Raw genomic sequence first — 18296 nt, forward strand, 5'->3', positions numbered from 1 at the left:
TCAACTTCTCCTTAATCAAAGCAAAACTTGGCTATGCCTCTTTTACCCATGAGAAACTTTCCTTCTTTAGATATTCAGTAATGGGAGCCATTATGCTATTGAAATCTTGAATAAACTTAATGTAGAAGGTTGCTAGGCCATGAAAGCTTTGTATATCACTCGTTGTCTTTGGAGTTGGCCACACCTTGACTGAACGAACCTTGTCTTTATCAACATGAATCCCATCAACACTAATCACATACCCTAAGGACAACAACTTGGTAGTCAAGAAGATGCACTTCAAGTTGATGTACAACTTATTGGCCTACAACACCTTCAGTACTGCATGCAAATAATTATAGTAGGTCGGTTATGTCTTATTGTAAATCATGATACCATCAAAATAACTACCACAAACTTCAAAATAAGTGGTTTTTATACTTGATTCATAAGACTCATAAAAGTGCTGGGAGCTTTGGACAATCCAAAAGACATTACCTTCCATTCATACAACCCCTCATTTGTCTTGAAGGTTGTCTTCCACTCATCCCATAATCTACTATTTAATTTTATTAATAAGAATCTCTCAAAAAACATTTATAGACTTATGGCCCGATCTAAGGGCTCCATAAAACTTAACAGATAAGAAAATATATTCTAAAATAAGTCCTAATTAATACCTAACCATAATATGAACCAAATTTGACCTTAGAAGCATTAAAAGCACCCCAAAACATGGAAATAAATATCGTAAACCTTAAATAATAAAAATTACATAAAAATACCAAAAATATATAATTACAAAATTTAAATAGTAGATTTTTTTCCTACATTAGACCCTTCCACTTGAAACAAACTTGTCTTCGAGTTGATAGTCGAGATTTGAAATCTTCCACTCCAAATAAACAAATACTTTGAATGTTGTCGTAGCTTGATCAATTTTTGAAATACACCATAAAAGTTTCTCTCATTGGCCTTCATTTTAATTGCAACATCAATCAACAATTAGTTGATAAGAAAATTAAAATTTTCTACTCCAAGAAAGTAAACATATTGTGTAGTCATTTTCAACAAATCAACCAAAACTTGGGGATTGTGAGTTGTGGACTCAACCTTCTTTTCTTTGACCTCTTCATCAAATTTTTTACAAGTGGTATCTTCAAGCTTCAATTCAACAACTTGTTACAAATCTTGATCTTTTTTAACCACTTCAAAATTTTCTTTAGAAACTGGCTGCATCTTGTCAACTCTCAAACTCTTGTCTTTTCTTAACACATGGACTTGGCTATGATAATTTTGGTTTTGTGGTTGACCTTTCATGTTTAGAACATATTGTTTTTCATATGAATTTATAAATTTATAATAAACACTTGTGTAATCTAGTATATCATAATAGTTATTAGGTAACCATAAATCAATTAAGACCATTTTCATTCTTTGTCAAGATCAAACTGGATGTTTATCTTGACGCTTTCTGTTGATTTAAATGTCTTCCCACCATTCCTCTACTTCATCACCGAATATATTAGATGCAAGTCGTAGTTTTTCTTCATCAGAAATCTTCCAAAAATTAAAATACTCTTCCAAATCAAGAAGCCAGTCACTAAAATCCAACTTACACATATCTCCATCAAGGAATGTATTTTTCCTGTAGTTAGGAGCGTGTTTTTGAATATGTTGATCATTATTGTTGTGATATGATTTCCTAGCAAGATGAGTAGCAATCCCTTATTGAATTTCGCACATATTTTACTGTCTCTCTTCACAAAATTGGTGGAACTTAGCCCTGGTGAGAGCTGCATCTTCAACTTCGTTGTTGTTGATGTAGTGGTTACTGTCATGCCAGTTAGACATCAGACCAGGCTAAGTCAAGGCTTTGATAACAACTGATGTCACGGAAGCTTGAAGAAAGCACACACGATGCTCTCTTTGATGGATCAGTAACTAAGCTGTTAGTTTCTAGTAGTAAACCTCGAATTCACGAGGGATTTTTTGAATTCATAAGGTGATAGGTTTGGAATTCACCAGAGAAAAGTTTGAGAAAAACTTTAAATTTTATTAATAATAATCTCTCAAAAAAACATTTACAGACTTAGGGACCTATTTAAGGGGCTTTGTAAAACTTGACAAACAAGAAAATATATTCTAAAATAAGTCTTAATTAATACCTAACCATAACAAGAACCAAATTTGACCTAAGAAAATATTAAAAGCACCTAAAAACAAGGAAATAAATAATCTAAACCTAAAATAACGAAAATTACATAAAAATACAAAAATTATATAATTACAAAAATAAAATAATAGATTCTGTCCTACGTCAAATTTGAATCTAAAGATACCCACTCTTGAGATCCAGTTTAAGGTAGCATTTGGACCTACTCAACATATCAAACATATCATCTAATCAAGAAATAAGGAATCCATACCTAACTGTAATCTTGTTGATGAATTGACTATCCATACACGTGCCAATTCCTATAATTCTTTGGGTTTAATAATGCTGGTATTGCACATGGACTCATACTTTCCCTGACTTGTCTCTTACTTAGAAGCTTATCTACCCATCCCTGCATAATTTGACCCTCATTCGGTAGTGTGGCAGATTTGACGAGCTAGCTCCATGAACTAGATCAATGCAGTGTTGGATGTCACGTATTGGTGGTAAACCTGCAGGCAGCTTATTAAGAGATGACTTCCCTTCCTCTTTAGAAGCTTTGGGTACATTTCCTTCCTTAATAGGACCAAGGATAATTTTTTGTTTTTGTCATTCTTAAAGAATATATATACATTGTCCTTACACCTATAAGTAGCTTCATCATACTGCCAAGGTCTACCTAATATTAAGTGACTTGCATCCATCTCAACGACATTAGAAACTACTTTATCTAGCTTGACTCCGACCAAGGACCGACCACTACTTGTGAAGGCTTGACCCACCCAAACTGACTATTCCTACTGGTCAGTGGTGGGTCCAGATCTTAGGGACTTGAAGTGATCGGGTTAGTTCCAGGTTAGGCACAAACCCGTCCTGTGGAAAAATATAAGAAAGAGAGAATGATTATTCAAAAAACATGGAAGACCAAAATCTTCTAAGCAATTAGTGATTTTAATGAAATGAGGGAGAAAAGAAAGGCGCGTTTCTTAAATGTAGAAAATATTTGAGAGATTACTTAACAACCTAGATAATGATTTGCACCCTAAATTCTAATTTTAGAGCTTAATCACTTTTATGTTATATCATCAATTTATCCCAAATATAAGTGATTAACTAATTCAATACTGCATGGACTTAAATATAAACATCTTAAGCATATAAAATTGGGTAGGGCAAATAAGCAAATCGTAAGCTAACATCGGACGTGTTATCGAAGAGCAAAACTTAAGAACCGGGCAGAAAAACCTCTTTGTATCACCAACACTAAAACGATCCAGTGGATCGTTTCAAGTTTCAACTAGCAACTGACTATGTTGAGTCTTTTCTCCATCTAGTTGCCAGATCCACAAGTTGAGCCGCCAACCAGAAGCAACCAAGTCTCCTTAGATCTATTGTATTTTTCTAATGATTTCCAACTCCAATCAACTCTCAACACTCAAGAATGGGGTATATAGTGATGGTTACAATATTCTCTTTCGTTGATATTGCAATGGTGAGAGGGAGGGTAAAGAGAAGGATAAGTATTTGGCTATCTCAATGGGCATGGTTCTCTCACTTTCAAATGAGCAATCAGAATATTGCTATTTAATTCTCCTTAGGTTTTTTTTAAATATTTTTAAAATAAGAACAAGATATATTGATTGGGATTGAGTTAGCATAGGATAAAGCATGCACTAATCTGTCTCAAGTTTGGGACTTATAGGAGTAAAATTGGTGATGAGTTTGTTCGCAAAATCTTCCAAGAAAGATGGAACCTTTTTGCCAACGTGTCCATTTCACGGGAGCATCCAACAAAATGCATGCTCTTCTTAGCAACAACTTCCGCTCAAATACTTCTACCCAATTATACATTATCCCACAAATACAATAAATTGAAGAGAATTACAAGCAAATTGGCACGGAATGGAATTAAGCCAACACAAAGCATGACTTAACAATATCAAAGAAAAGTCATATGTACCTTTACTGGCTTCAATGTATCCTTAGGACCTTAGCATTAGCATCTTTATTTAAATGATCAGGTACAAGCTTTAGAGAATCAGGAAAAAATCAGCTTGTAAAAAAAAATATTTGAAGCCAAAACCGGAGAATCTACAATAGACGAGTTGATTTGTTTTTGGTGGCCAATTATCATAATCAGGTCAAATGAAGCATTTAGTTCCATCATCCCTGCAAATGATGGAAAAGGCAATTGACACCTTTATTTAGTTGCATGCAAGCAAACTGAAAGACGAACGGTTCAGGCCATCTTCTCACTTGAATAATGCAAGAAGCAAAAATTTTAGAGTAAAAAACAGATATTTGAAATCATAGACTTATATAAGAAGATTTCACAAGTGTAAAAAGAGTGGAGCTGAATTATATCAATAAAATTGACATAAATTGTGGATGCTTTGGCCTTTTTTTTTTTTAACAATCCATAGCTAAAATAAAGTTCTTTTCAAAATAAAAGATAATGCTCCATAGAGTGTGTGTTGCTAATCAATGACACAATAGTGATAAAAATAACTATATATAAATAATTAAACAATAAAATTTTAATGTGTATTCCCAAATTGAAACTAAATGAGAGTCAACCACCTTCCATCTAAAATTGAACATAACTATTAGATTATAATCCCCTTTAGGTACAAGAATAGTTGGGCCTACTATACCTTATATTCTTCTTCAAATTGTACTTGTCTTTACTACCAGCCCTAGACTATGCCTATATATTTAAGCCTCCTCTATACATGTAGTTGATACTCATTTTTGCGACACATTTTTTATTCAAGCTCAATTCATGTACTATATTTTTATTTTATTCTTTAAGCATGGCCTAAGCCCATGTGACTTATTGGGGAAATTGAGGAAGTGTGGTTTAGAGAGTATGGGTCGATTTTCTTTCGGACATTTTGCATGAACCCAACCCAAGCTTGCTACCAAGTGGGCAAGTGACGTTGGTAGCACCTCAAGCTCATGGAGGAGGTCTTGTACTCGAACTTTCCACCCTAAAAGAGCTTTTATGCTTTGGCTGACTGTAGCCCAAAGTTTCTGCCCTAACTCATTTTTACCTTTAAACATAATTGGCTCTCATTGGCGAACTCTAGCTGCTAGCCCTCAGTTAGGTGAGCCCCCCAATGGTCTGAAATAACCGAAAATGTGGAGCCAATGGGGGTTTAGTCAAGCATTTCCCTTAATGGTGATAAAAGTAAGCCAACCCTTTTATCCAAACAAAAGGCAAACTAAACCAAACATCAATTTAGCAATTTGGAGGTCCCTAGCCTCATCCTTTAGCCTAAAAACCAATATCTAAGAGCACCCAAAACTCAAAATAACATCTCACAATCAAATTCAAAACAAACCAACCACGTGTTACCCTTAGAACTGAAACTTTAGAATAAAAGCACATTCAGCCAGCAATGATTCTTACAATTCCAAAACTTGGGAGTGGAGATATGGGTATAGGGGAACCTTCCCTCTCTTCCTCATGACCTTTCTCAATTTCCTCTTTTCACTGATTGTAGGTTGAAGTTTTGAACCCATGTTGTTTTTATGAATTTTTTAGCATTTTTGTTATGGGCATTTTGATTTCTCTCTTGTTAAAGCACCATTAGCCTATATTCATCAAATATTGGAATTTTGGGTTTGATACTCTCCACAAATAATTAGTTCTAAATAACCCAATGGGAGATTTGGGTCGTTCTCATATTTTTGGCCCATGTCGTAAAGTGTCCCCAAAAAAGGACCTAGTATTAAACCATAGATCTTACAAGTCTCTTTCTCCTTTATTTAGCATTTTTGTTGGTATTTCCGATTGAGCATTGATGATGCAAAAAATCAGCAATTGAGCTCCTTGTCGTAATTGATGGAAAATTTAGACCCCTTAACACACAACCAGATTGAGTAGCCTAGTTAATTAGCCAAGTTGTTACTTAGTCAAATTAAGCAATTCTAGGTTAAAACAATCAAACAATCATATCAAGAATATATAGCAGCGGAATAATAAAAAACACAAGATATGATCACCCAGGAAAACCAAACCGGTAAAAAACCTGGGGAGGATTTTACCCACCGATCCTCAAGGCAAAACTGAATTTACTATGAAAGAATTGAAGTTCATACAAAAGGACTTACAAGCTCCCCGCTCGACTTCCTAATGCTACCTACCAGTAGAATTTACTGACACGATCCCGTGCAAGCTCCGAATCCACGGACTCCTTCTTTCTTGAATTCTTCAATCAGCTACAAGCACCCACGCTTGATATTCTTTAAGCTTCAATGGTAGCAACCAAGTTGATCATCAAGATGTTGAAGTAATCTCAATCTTGAAAACCCTAAGCTTTGTGTAAAGGAAAGCTCCTCTAGATCTCACAAGAGATTTACATAAAACAGCAATGTATGGGCAACAATACAACTGGAGCAACTCTAAAAACGTGGCTAGGGTTTTGCCTTATATACCTAGGGCAAAAACATAAAACCCTAAACGTTTAATGAGTTAGGGCTGAGTTGGAAAAACTGCAGAAATCGCAATCTGGTCGACTTTCGATCGATCGAATCTATTCTTCAATCGATCGAGCCAGACCGAAATGCCCAAATGCATCTACAGTCTCTCGATTCCAACTTTACAATAATTAAACAACTTTGAGCACACTTTAACAAGACTAAACAGATTGTTTTGATCATGGTTTGCCAATATTACAAATTAGAGTTCTAAATACATAAATTCCTAAACCTTTAGAACCTAATAGTAATAGATGGACGAAGTTGCGATTAGGGTCATCTCTGTTGGAGGAAAAACTTGCAAAATGAATTAGGTGGAAGAGTAACACGCCAGTGTGGCATTAGCCAAACCGCCTCCGATGCTTAAGTTAATAAGGGAGAAAGATTTTAGAGAGATAGATTGAAGAGTGATTTCGTAGAGTATTTGTGTGTAGTTAGGCGTACCTTATGTTTCTTATGTTTTCTGTTTTATAGTTGATTGAGTAATCAATAGGCAATGAATCACTGTATTTATGCTCAACAACTAGTGCGTTACAAAATCTTTGTCTGAAGTTCACTGTGTTAGGACATATGTGATTCACTTGTTAAGAGCATATGTCATTCTTTTATGTAATTGGCTAATCCTTTGACAAAACGCACTTTACTTGTAATTGGGTAGTTCTAGGTTTTTTTTAATACTTCGAGAAACAAGGTTTCAAGATCAAGTGTTGAAGTCATCAAGTCTGTCCAAGAAACAAGCTGAGAAGTGCAAATTCATTAAAACTCGACAGCTAGCTCAACAGCTACATCTATTGAGCTTAAGAAAGCTGTTCCAGCCCCGTGTGCTTGACAACTGCTCGACACCTCATATCTGTCGAGCTTTACTGAGGTTCTATATATTCTTCCTCGTGTGATCTGGAACTCATTTCTCTCGATCTCTCTCTCAATATCTCTCTTTTCTCCCCCGAACACTTTCATCTTACTCCAATCTTGTTCCTTAAGGTTTCTTCATGCTTTTTCAAGCTTTTCATCACTTGGTAAGCTTCTAATCTCTCATTCTTCATGCATTTCATGTTTTGAAACCTAGGTTTTTGGGGTTTTTGAAAAATTTTGGGGTTTTTCAAAACTGATAAGTTGTTGTTGCAATTTTGGGATGGGTTTTCACTTGAATGAGTTTAAAACTTCACGCATTGCATCACATATGCATTATAACAGTATTTTCATGCATTTAGATGTGTGCAATCTGTTTGTGTGCCGGTAGGATTGGTTTGGGCTAAGCCAATGATGAAATATCTTTTGCATGTCACATGTTCATGCATTCCCCATGCATATGTAATCTCTATTCGATATACTTGTTATATTTGAATTGTTTTGGGAATTTTCTAATCGTCTCTCTCTCTCTCTCCCCCTTTTCTTTTTTATTTTTTATTTACGTTAGTCGTGTCTATGGCACCTAAGCGTAAATCTACTCCATCTTGGAACCCTCTTCATTATGGGGCATCGTCTTCATCTAATCTTACTCCTTCTAACATTCAGTTCCGTAATGAGGATGCTCGAAAGGCTTTTTCGGAGAACTTTTCTAGATGAGGTATTCATTTGTAATGCCAAGTCATTTTGGCGAACTTCGCCGACACCGACCTTCCCGATGTCATTCACAGTCAGGGATGGGAGTCATTGTGTGATGTCTCGGTCACCTGTCCTCTCGTGCTTATCCAGGAGTTTTACTCCAACATGCATGGGATTGATCGTCCAGTACCTCTTTTCTTTACTCGCGTTCGAGGTACGCACATTCCTATCACACCGCAACTTGTTGTGGATGTGTTTCGGGTTCCTAGGATAGAGTTTCCTGACTGTCCTAGTTGTGATCGTTTGAGGACTGTATCCAAGGATGAGTTCATGTCCGCTTTCTGTGAGCGCCCTTTTAATTGGGGTGAGCATCAGTTTACATCATGTCGACCTTTTGCTAAAGGTCCTAGATTCTTGAACATGGTGATGACCTTTGTACTCCATCCTCTCTCTCGTTAAACTCCATTACAGAGCCTCGTGCTCGATTCTTGTTGTCCTTACTTGAGCATCTTACTATAGACTTCCCTTCTCATTTTATTCTTTCTATTATAGATGTTCATCTAGATTTGGCGTCCTGTGATAAGCTCATCTTTCCTTCCACTATCACGAGGATTCTACGCCATTTTTTCGTCCCTTTTTCGGTGTTCGATCATTTCACCTTCATGTGTGCCATAGATGCCGCTACCATAAAATGTAGTGAGGCGCAGTTTAGGTTGGGACAGAAGTCAGCAGCTCCTCCCTCCTGTTCGGCTCCTTCATCTTGATTTGCTCCATCCACATCCGCTCCCTTCTCTTCCATGGGTGATGTGACTCTAGGAGACATCATGGCGCAGCTGCAACGTATGGATGCTCGCCTTGATACACTCTTTATTGACTTGTATCAGGTGAATGTTTGTGTTGGCCATATTGCTACGCAGCAGGCGACCATAGGTGGTTTTGCTTCAGAGACTTCTCTTTCACCACCTTTTGTAGCTTTTGTTTCTGCAACTGAGAATGATGATGATGATGATGGTGATGACGATGATGATGATGGAGATGCTAGCTCTACTGATGAGATGTCTACTTGACACTTTTACCCTTTGTCACTCGTGATAAAAAGGGGGAGTAATTTGGGATATGAGAGTAGTCATTCTTAGGGGGATAATCAGTATAGGACTATTTTGATAGGGGGAGTGTTAATATGAGGGATGTAGTGATGATTTTATGTATCTTTTCTTTTTCTTTCTTTGATAGATATATTTGTTTTTGTACATTAGGTCTTGTGACCATTTTTACACATACATTGTACTTATCTTCTTTATATGTGGATGTATGTTTGTTTTTTCACCTACCCTTACATGTGTTGTTTCTTTTCTTCCTTTATGCACATGTTTCTTATACTTATATGCAATCTATTATTTTTGTTTCACACAAAAATGCCTTGATGAGTTTTGCTTAAAGTGTTTCAGAAATACAAGTTGTCAAAGTCTACTTGCCATAAACTCTCTTCTTGCAAAGTTTTTCAAGGGTTTGTGTTAAGATAGATTTTATTGTATTCAACAAGTGAATATGCGTTGAGTGATTTATGACTTCTCTCATATGTTCATTTGTTTGTTGTGGTTTTGTCATAGATTGCCAAAGGGGAAGATTGTTGTGCCCCCTCATCCTTCACCAATTGGTCGTTGGATGGATTGGTAAGACACACGGTCCGACAAGTGGTATCAGAGCCAAGGTCATAGGTTTGAGTCGTTAGAGCCGTATTGTGAGGGATTTCACAATTCGCTCCAATACCAATAGGCTTGGTCTGTGATTGAATGTTATAAAAGATTTGTGCTCCTCATCCTTCACTAATTGGTTGTTTGATGGATTGGTAAGGCACACGGTTTGACACACAGCTCATTCTGTGACCGTTGCTCTGTTCATTACGTTTTGTCATCAATGATCGTAATAAATGCACAACGTCTTCTCTGGGTTAATGACGATCTTCGCCTAGTGATGACTATAAATTTCTGACTCATCAATTGCCCCTTTGTTCGAATTATTGTCTGTTAGATGAGATAAGAACAGATCCGTTTGATGCTTTGTATTCCATGTATTGCAAATTTATGGCGACTTAATGTCTGAGCAATTGGGTGCCACGTGTACGGTCAGGATGCGTCTGATGTGCAGATGTTTCTTGGTTTTACCGTGCATGTTTTGGCCACTTATTTTGCATTTTTTTCCTTCTTGGATGCATCTATTGTCGCTCCTTCAAGCTTCCTTTCTCTGTCCTGCGTTCCCTTACAAATTCTTCGTGCTTCTGTTTCTTTCCCTATTATTCCATGATTGATTATTCTTCTGTTAGGTTAGATTGTCCTTCGATAGCTTTTCTTTTCGCTCGTCTAGGTTGTTTACTTGAATCTATGGAGGAAGGTTGTCTCGATTGGGTCGGTCTCTTCGTGAGGGAGGAATGTCCATACGAGCTTGTTCTTACTTCGTTATTCCCTTTAGTTTCTTGCTCCGCTAAGGTAGTTAGGTTCTTAAAAATGTCTGAGGTTAGGTCTAGTGACCTGGAGACGAGGTTATCCTCGTCTGATGATTGTGTGGTTTTGGAGGCTATTTCTCCTTCAACCCCTTATAAAGCCTGGAACATCTCACGTTCCCTTACGGGAAAGGACGAGTAGCAGATCAGGGATAGGATTTAGTTCCCTGATTCGGTAAAGATTAGGATCCTGAGTGACAAGCAGAGAGCCTGTCACTCCTAAGCTGATGAAGTTTGTTTTTACGAGGTTGATTTTACTAGTGGTCTTCATTTCCCTGTTCATCCCTTTGTTAGGGAACTTTTTTCTTATTTGCACCTTGCTCCAGCTAATAAGTGCCCAACTCTTGGCAGATCATTGTCTTTTACATGGTGGTGTGGATGTCTGCCAACGATGGCGATGTTATTAGGAGGGATGAATTCCTCCATTTTTATCGTCTGAGGAAATCAAAGGACCCCAACTATTATAAGTTTAAGCCGTGAGATAGGGCTTCTAGGTTAATACTCGATTACCCATCGTCTCTTCGAAATTGGAAGCCAAACTTCTTTTTTGTTTCTGGAAAAGGTTGGGAGCTTGTCCCTAGTGAGGACCTAGACAAAGCCCCCAAATTTTTTCGTAGTTGGGGAGTTCCCATGTCTAGTGTCTTTTTTTTTTTTTTTTTTTTGGTGTCAGTGACGATGGTAGTGACACACTTGTATTTTTGTTTGCAATTTCCCAATGTCCTCGTCTAGCAAGGAGAAGCTATCTTTTGGGCAGGACTTGTTCAGGTTTGTAAGGTCAACTCACATTTGCCATTTTCCATTGCTCTTCTTTTCCATTTCCATGTTTGCTAGCCAATTTGGATAAAAGACTTCCCTGATGAAATCAGCTTCTAGTAGCTTCCCCACTTCTTCAGTTATAGCTTTGTTGCATTCTAGCGCAAATATTCCCTGTTTTTGCTACACAGGTTTGCATTCCGAATTGACATTGAGACGATGTTGTATGATCTTCCTATCAATCCCAGGAATATGTTGACACCCCATTTTGCAACCCGTATTTAACCTCACATGGAGGGTAAAATGGTACTTTCATCTTGAAAATATGCATCTTGATTTTGGCCATTAGATCCTTAATCTCATTTCACCAAAATGATCTTGATGTTGTAACGATCAAATCGACTGGTCATAAGCTCTAATCAGACCACCAGATTGAAAGTTATCATTAAATCAAGTTTTAATGGCTGAGATGCACTATCACAAATTGAGTCCGACTATATGTGATTATGAATAATTGATTTCAATTGGTTATAAGTATAATCAATTGGAGATCAATGATATGTCATAATTTGATTGGTTAGGACTACATTTTATGGTGAGGTTGCATACATCTAATTAATTAGATAATTAAACATTAATTATTCATTGAGTAATTTTTGCAATTATCTTTTAATTAGAGTAAATTTTGAACCAATTAAGTTTGAAATGGGAGTGATTGGAGCCATTTAATGTTAATTGGGAACTAATTTGGGACCTATTAATGTTAATTGTGCTGAAACCATTTTCTAACAAATGATCTCTACTCACCATTTTATCGATATCTCTCAGAATATTTTGAATCTGTGAATGAGGTTAATTTTCTCAGAAACCAGACATCTGGGGCTTCAATTTGAGCACAAGAATGAGGCAATTCCGATCAGAATTGAGTCAGATATGATTTTTCGAAATTGACTCTACATGCTGTTATAGCAGCTATGGAAAAACCGAATTTTGGCTTCCCTACTCTCACTAATCTCTTCATTTAATGCACAAGATTTTCCCCAAAGCTAAAATGAGGTCCAGGTTTATAATCCTTGTTAACCCTCATTAAATAGCCTTCCATTCATATTCCCTCCACCACTACTATATAAATCCTTCCTCTCCTTCATTCCAAAGCACACCAAAAACCCTCCTCTCTTCTCCTCTCTTGAGTTCTAGTGAAGTAGAGTAGTCTTGTCATATCTTGATCTTCCTGAGACTCAAGGTATTGAGTGAGACTCACTCTCCCTCTCCTAGTTCCTTTTTTTTCTTGACCCTTAAGACATCCACCAAGAGTCTCCTCCTCCACTGTATAGATCTTGCATGAAAGTATAATCCCTTTTCTTAACTTGTTTATTGTGTTGCCATGATGAGAATTTAGGATTAAAGCATGATAGTGATTATTTAAATTCTCTTGAATATGTTTGAATGTTCTTAAATGTTCTTATGTGTTCTTCACACGTTCTTGGTTGTTCATCATATGTTCATGCATAAACACTAGTTTTGATCTTAAATCCACATAAAAAATATGAAAAATATGTTTGTTTCATAATTCTTTCAAGTCCTTGAATCTAGGTTATCACTATACATACACATTCATTAGAATTTATTTTTTTAATCCAAATGAAATGAATAATAAATTGTATTAGGGTTTATCACATGTACACATTTTAAATTAAACATGTAAGTTGATTGACATATTGGATGATATGATATGAATGTTGGCCACCATAGTCTAGAAGACCAGTTTCACTGGGCAAGGTGGGTGCCTAACACCTTTCCACCTTGTAACATAGCCTCCGAACTTAGATCAAGGGTTAGTAAGTCAAATGCTTATCCATGTAATTTTTAATTTTTAGATTAGAATTAGGGAACAAAGCCATGTACTTTATCTTAGATTGTATCTAGGACCAAAGCCATGTAATTTTCCTATGATCAATGTAAATTTCAAATTAATAAAATGAGAAATTTTTCAATTATGGTTTTCTTATTTTTCTAATAATTAAATAAGTGGCGACTCTATTGTAAAACCCTTAATCTAAGGGGGGAAATATAACTAGTCGAACCACCATTTTGAGAGGCAATAACACGACTCCACCTATTCACGTGGGTTTGGCCCAACATTCAATAAAAACGGGCCGGGGGCGCGGTCTCTCATAGAATATCCTTGTGTTTTTAGGTGAACACATCTTAGTTTGCCCTTAAGCTTCATATGCTAAAACGTGGGCAAGTAGATGTTATTTGCCGAGCTTTCGTTGTCAATGAGCACCTAGTGGATGTTGAACTCTTCTACTTTTTTGCACGATTACTAATGGATCGTCATGGGGTTGCCTGATGTCGCGACCATCTCTCTTTGAGAAGACAATATCAAGCTCGTCATTCTTTGGCATCTTCATTGGAGGGAGCCACGAATGGACGCTGTTTATTTCTCTCCCTGTGCTTTTTTCAGGGACTTCAGCATTCTGCCTAACGTCCTACCGTTAGTCCTCCTGAGATCGTCTTTATTTCTCCTACAGGGGTTTGCTATCCCTTACCTCCAGAGTTCTATCTTGGTCATCCTTCTGTTGGTATCTATAGGGCTTTGTCTTTCTAACATAATTCTATAACTTCCCCTGTCGAATTAAAGTTTTTACCTGGTCTTTCAGATGCCTACACTCATTAGTGCAATGCTTGTGACCCTGGTGGAACCTACAGTATTTATTCTTGTCTCTTCTTTCTACTGGAGTGCTAATTGGTTTCGGCCATTGTAGGGAGGGATCGTTTCTTATCTGCATAAGGACCTGCTCAATTGACATTATTAGAGGAGTGAAGTTAGTGATCACGGGCATTGCATTAGTGCAATGCTCGGGATCCTAGTGGAACCTATAGTATTTATTCTTGTCTCTTCTTTCTACTGGAATGCTAATTGGTTTCAGCCATTGTAGGGAGGGATCATCTCTTATCTACTTAAGGACTTGCTCAATTGGCATTATTAGAGGAGCGAAGTTAATGAACTTGGGTGTCCTATTTGGAAGTTCCTTCTTTTTCTTTCTGGTTTGCTCAACACTTCATGTCGCCTTCTTCTTATCGCGATTACTACTTGTTCCTTCGTCTCTTTTCCTTTTATTTTTCATTTCTTTTGCGAGCACTACATCTTCTACATTTATGTACTTCTGAGCTTTACAAACCAACTCCACGACTGTTTTTGGTGGACTTTTAGTGATTGAGAAGAAGAAATCTCCTAGCAGCAGCCCTACTTGGAAGGTTGTTATGATAACTTGATCTTCAGCTTCATCTACCTACATCAGTTCCTTATTAAATTAGGTGACGTACTGTTTTAGTGATTCTCCTTCTACTTGTTGGATGTTGAGAAGATGGCCAGTTGGATTTTTATGTCTTTGCCCCCAATGAAATGACAAACAAAACCCTTGCCGAGTTGTTCAAAATCTGCAGTAGTTCTTGGAGGAATCTTGCTAAACCATACCTTGGCTACTCCTTTCAGTGTTGTTGGGAATGCCCTACACATCACCTCATCTGGGTCATCTGTAATAACATCAGCGTCTTGAATGATTCGATGTGATCCAAGGGATCTTTGGAACCGTCATATGACTCCAACTATAGGAGATGAAATTTTGGTGGGAGGGGATGGTTCAGTACTTCAATAGTGAATGGTGAGTCCATCCTTCGAATCATCCCATCCAGATTCTCTCCACCTTTGTCTTTCATAGCACTTTTCAGTTTGTCCATCTCCTTCCTCATGTTGCGAAGCTCATTCTCCACCTTAGTGGAATATTCTCCTAAGGTCCTATCTCGCCTGTTGGCTTGAGAGTTTGATTCTTCTTCATTTTAGTTTTCACCTATTTGTTGATGTTCTGGGTTTTGGGATTCCATTGTCTTTCGTAGTTCTTCGTTCTGGCGAGTCAACTCTTCCACATTAGCGAAGAGGGCTTGGATTTGTTGTTGTTGCACAGCGTTTGGCTGAGGTGTAGTCTTTGCTTCCATCTCGGGCTTCGAGGAACTCTTTTGTCACTGGGAAAGATGGCTTGAATGATTAGCGTCCCCACAGACGGCGCCAAACTGATAATGCAAAAAATTAGCAGTTGAGCTCCTTGTCGTAGTGGATGGATGAAGTTCTGATTGGGGTCATCTCTGTTGGAGGAAAAACTGCAAAATGAATTGGTGGAAGAGTAACAACCAGTTGGCATTAGCCAAACCCCTCCGATGCTTAAGTTATAAGGGAGAAAGATTTTAGAGAGATAGATTGAGAGTGATTTCGAGAGTGTTTGTGTGTATTAGGCGTACCTTGATGTTTCTTTGTTTTCTTTTATAGTTGATTGCTAATCAATGGGCAATGAATCACTGTATTTATGCTCAACAACTAGTGCATTACAAATCTTTGTCTGAAGTTCACAGCTCATTCTGTGACCGTTGCTCTGCATTACGTTTTGTCATCAATGATCGTAATAAAGCCAATTCTTCTCTGGTAAATGAGATCTTGCGTAGTGAACATAAATTTCTAACTCAGCAAGCACTATCCATATTAGATCGAGCCTTCTATGCATCATTTCAAGTCATCAACCAAATCACTCGAATGATATGAAGGTTCATTTGCCCAAAGCCTTTGCCTTATTCATCCATGCTCCATATCAGCCAAACATGCTTATATCATGTGCTAGCAACTCTCATCTCATCAATCAATGAAAAATCTCATCACCAGAGAATAAACCTTGCCACAATTGCAACATTGACCTTTAACCAGCCATTGACTATTATCTTTGACTTTTTCTAGGGCATTAAGTTTGGCAATTTGAGCACTTACCCACTTAAAAAATGAGTAATGTTTATTACATACATACTTTTTTTAGGGTCATGCTAACGAGTGCTATTAGGGCATTGGTTAACAACCTATTTTTGAAAAGTTTTGACACCACTTTTATGGGAATGAAAAAAGTTGTCAAAACATTAATTGTTTTTTTTTCATAAAAACTTTCTTTAAATGTATTATTAACTAATGCCGTAAGAGCATTCGTTAGCATTTTCCCCTTTTTTATATAGTTTTACACACTCTCAAAAGTAATTGAAATTGTTACTTCAAGTTGCAATTTCCAAGTGTTTGTGATGTATGCAATAAGTCCAACCCTAAAAAAATTGTAAAATTTTTCTCATCCAAGACTCCCAAATTGTCCTACACAACATTGCTCTATTACAAACTAATAGATTCCTCCAGCTTCAATGACCACACTTGCATCTATGGCATGTCGTCTAGTACGAATTTAACAATCATAGTAGTTGATATGATAGCCTTCATCAACAGCCTTGTCTTCATCAATTTTACGTAATTATATTAACTGCTTGGGTAGGAATTTGAGAGGTTTCATCATTGAGATTAGATTTTAGGCTTAGCTTGTTTTTTTTATTCCAGCTATAAATTCTACAAGAATGATAACCATAAAATTAAGACCGTAATTGATGATTGAACTGCCCAAGTTGATGAGAGTATTATTCCTGAGGGATTTTTATTGAATAATTAAAATTTTAAGGTTAGGGTTTTATCATTTATGAACAAATTGGGGGATTTTTGTCTTCTAAACATTAATCCAACAAATTGAATGCTTAAGAATGAAATTAAGGATACTAATTAAAGTTTAGAACTCCTAATTATGTTAGACAAGTAATGCTACAGTTTCAAATTATTTTACAATATTTTTACAATCTGTTGATGTGGCAAATTCTTACTAGTTTTAATCTGAGCCACCATTAACATCACACTTTTATTTACCAATAATTATTTGATAAATGCTAAAGTTATATTAGTAGTTTGAAAAAATGTTGTAAAATAGTTTGTGTCAGTAACATTACTCATGTTAGATTATGGCAAAGTAGGTGATCTAACAAAAATGGCTCTTTAGGTATTATATATATTTTTTTGGGTTAAATTAATGATTTTCCATATAGTGATGGTTTAAACAAATTGGTTGAAACAATATATAATTGGAACATATAATTAGGATTTTGTACCCTTAAAAAAATTTTAAATTGAGTGAAATTAGAATAGATTTAAGAATTTTCCTCAAAAAAAGAAAAAGAAAGAAAGAATAGATTTAAGAATAATAAAAATTCGAATAATTCAAGTTAGGACTTAGGTGAAATTTAGGGCTTTAGTTTGATGATCTGTTTGCTTTGATCACAAATCAATGGTTCCTCCATGAAATTAAGGTATCCAAGTTCAAGAGATGTTTAATTTGGTGAGGTAATCAATGATTATAACTAATTAAATTTAAGAATTGTAATAAAAATGAGATTTGTTTCCCCTCTTAAATTGGGGTTTTTAATTTTATACATCTAAGCATAAGAATGCAAAATGAGCAGAACCATGTTGAATGTAAATCATCTGTACAACTTTTTGTGTACCACTCTAATTCTACCAATCACTATTTACCTTGTGTATGATTGCTTTCTATTTTAAACTTTAGTTATTTTATAAGGAAAGTAAAATTAAAACATGGCACATAGTGATTGGTGGAACGTAGAGTAATACACAAAAAGTGGTCAATGATTTATGAGGCCCTAATTGATTTGAGGCATCTTCAATTATTGCTAGCTAAATTTATGATAGGTTAATTAAATAATTTAAATAGTTACTGATGATGCAAAAAATCAGCAGTTGAGCTCCTCGTTGTAGCGGATGGACGAAGTTGCGATTAGGGTCATCTCTGTTGGAGGAAAAACTTGCAAATGAATTAGGTGGAAGAGTAACACGCCAGGTGTGGCATTAGCCAAACCGCCTCCGATGCTTAAGTTAATAAGGGAGAAAGATTTTAGAGAGATAGATTGAAGAGTGATTTCGTAAGTATTTGTGTGTTGGGTACCTTATGTTTCTTA

Source organism: Quercus suber, unplaced genomic scaffold, assembly GCF_002906115.3.
Source record: "Quercus suber isolate HL8 unplaced genomic scaffold, Cork oak 2.0 scaffold_215, whole genome shotgun sequence".
Taxonomy (NCBI): Eukaryota; Viridiplantae; Streptophyta; class Magnoliopsida; order Fagales; family Fagaceae; genus Quercus; species Quercus suber.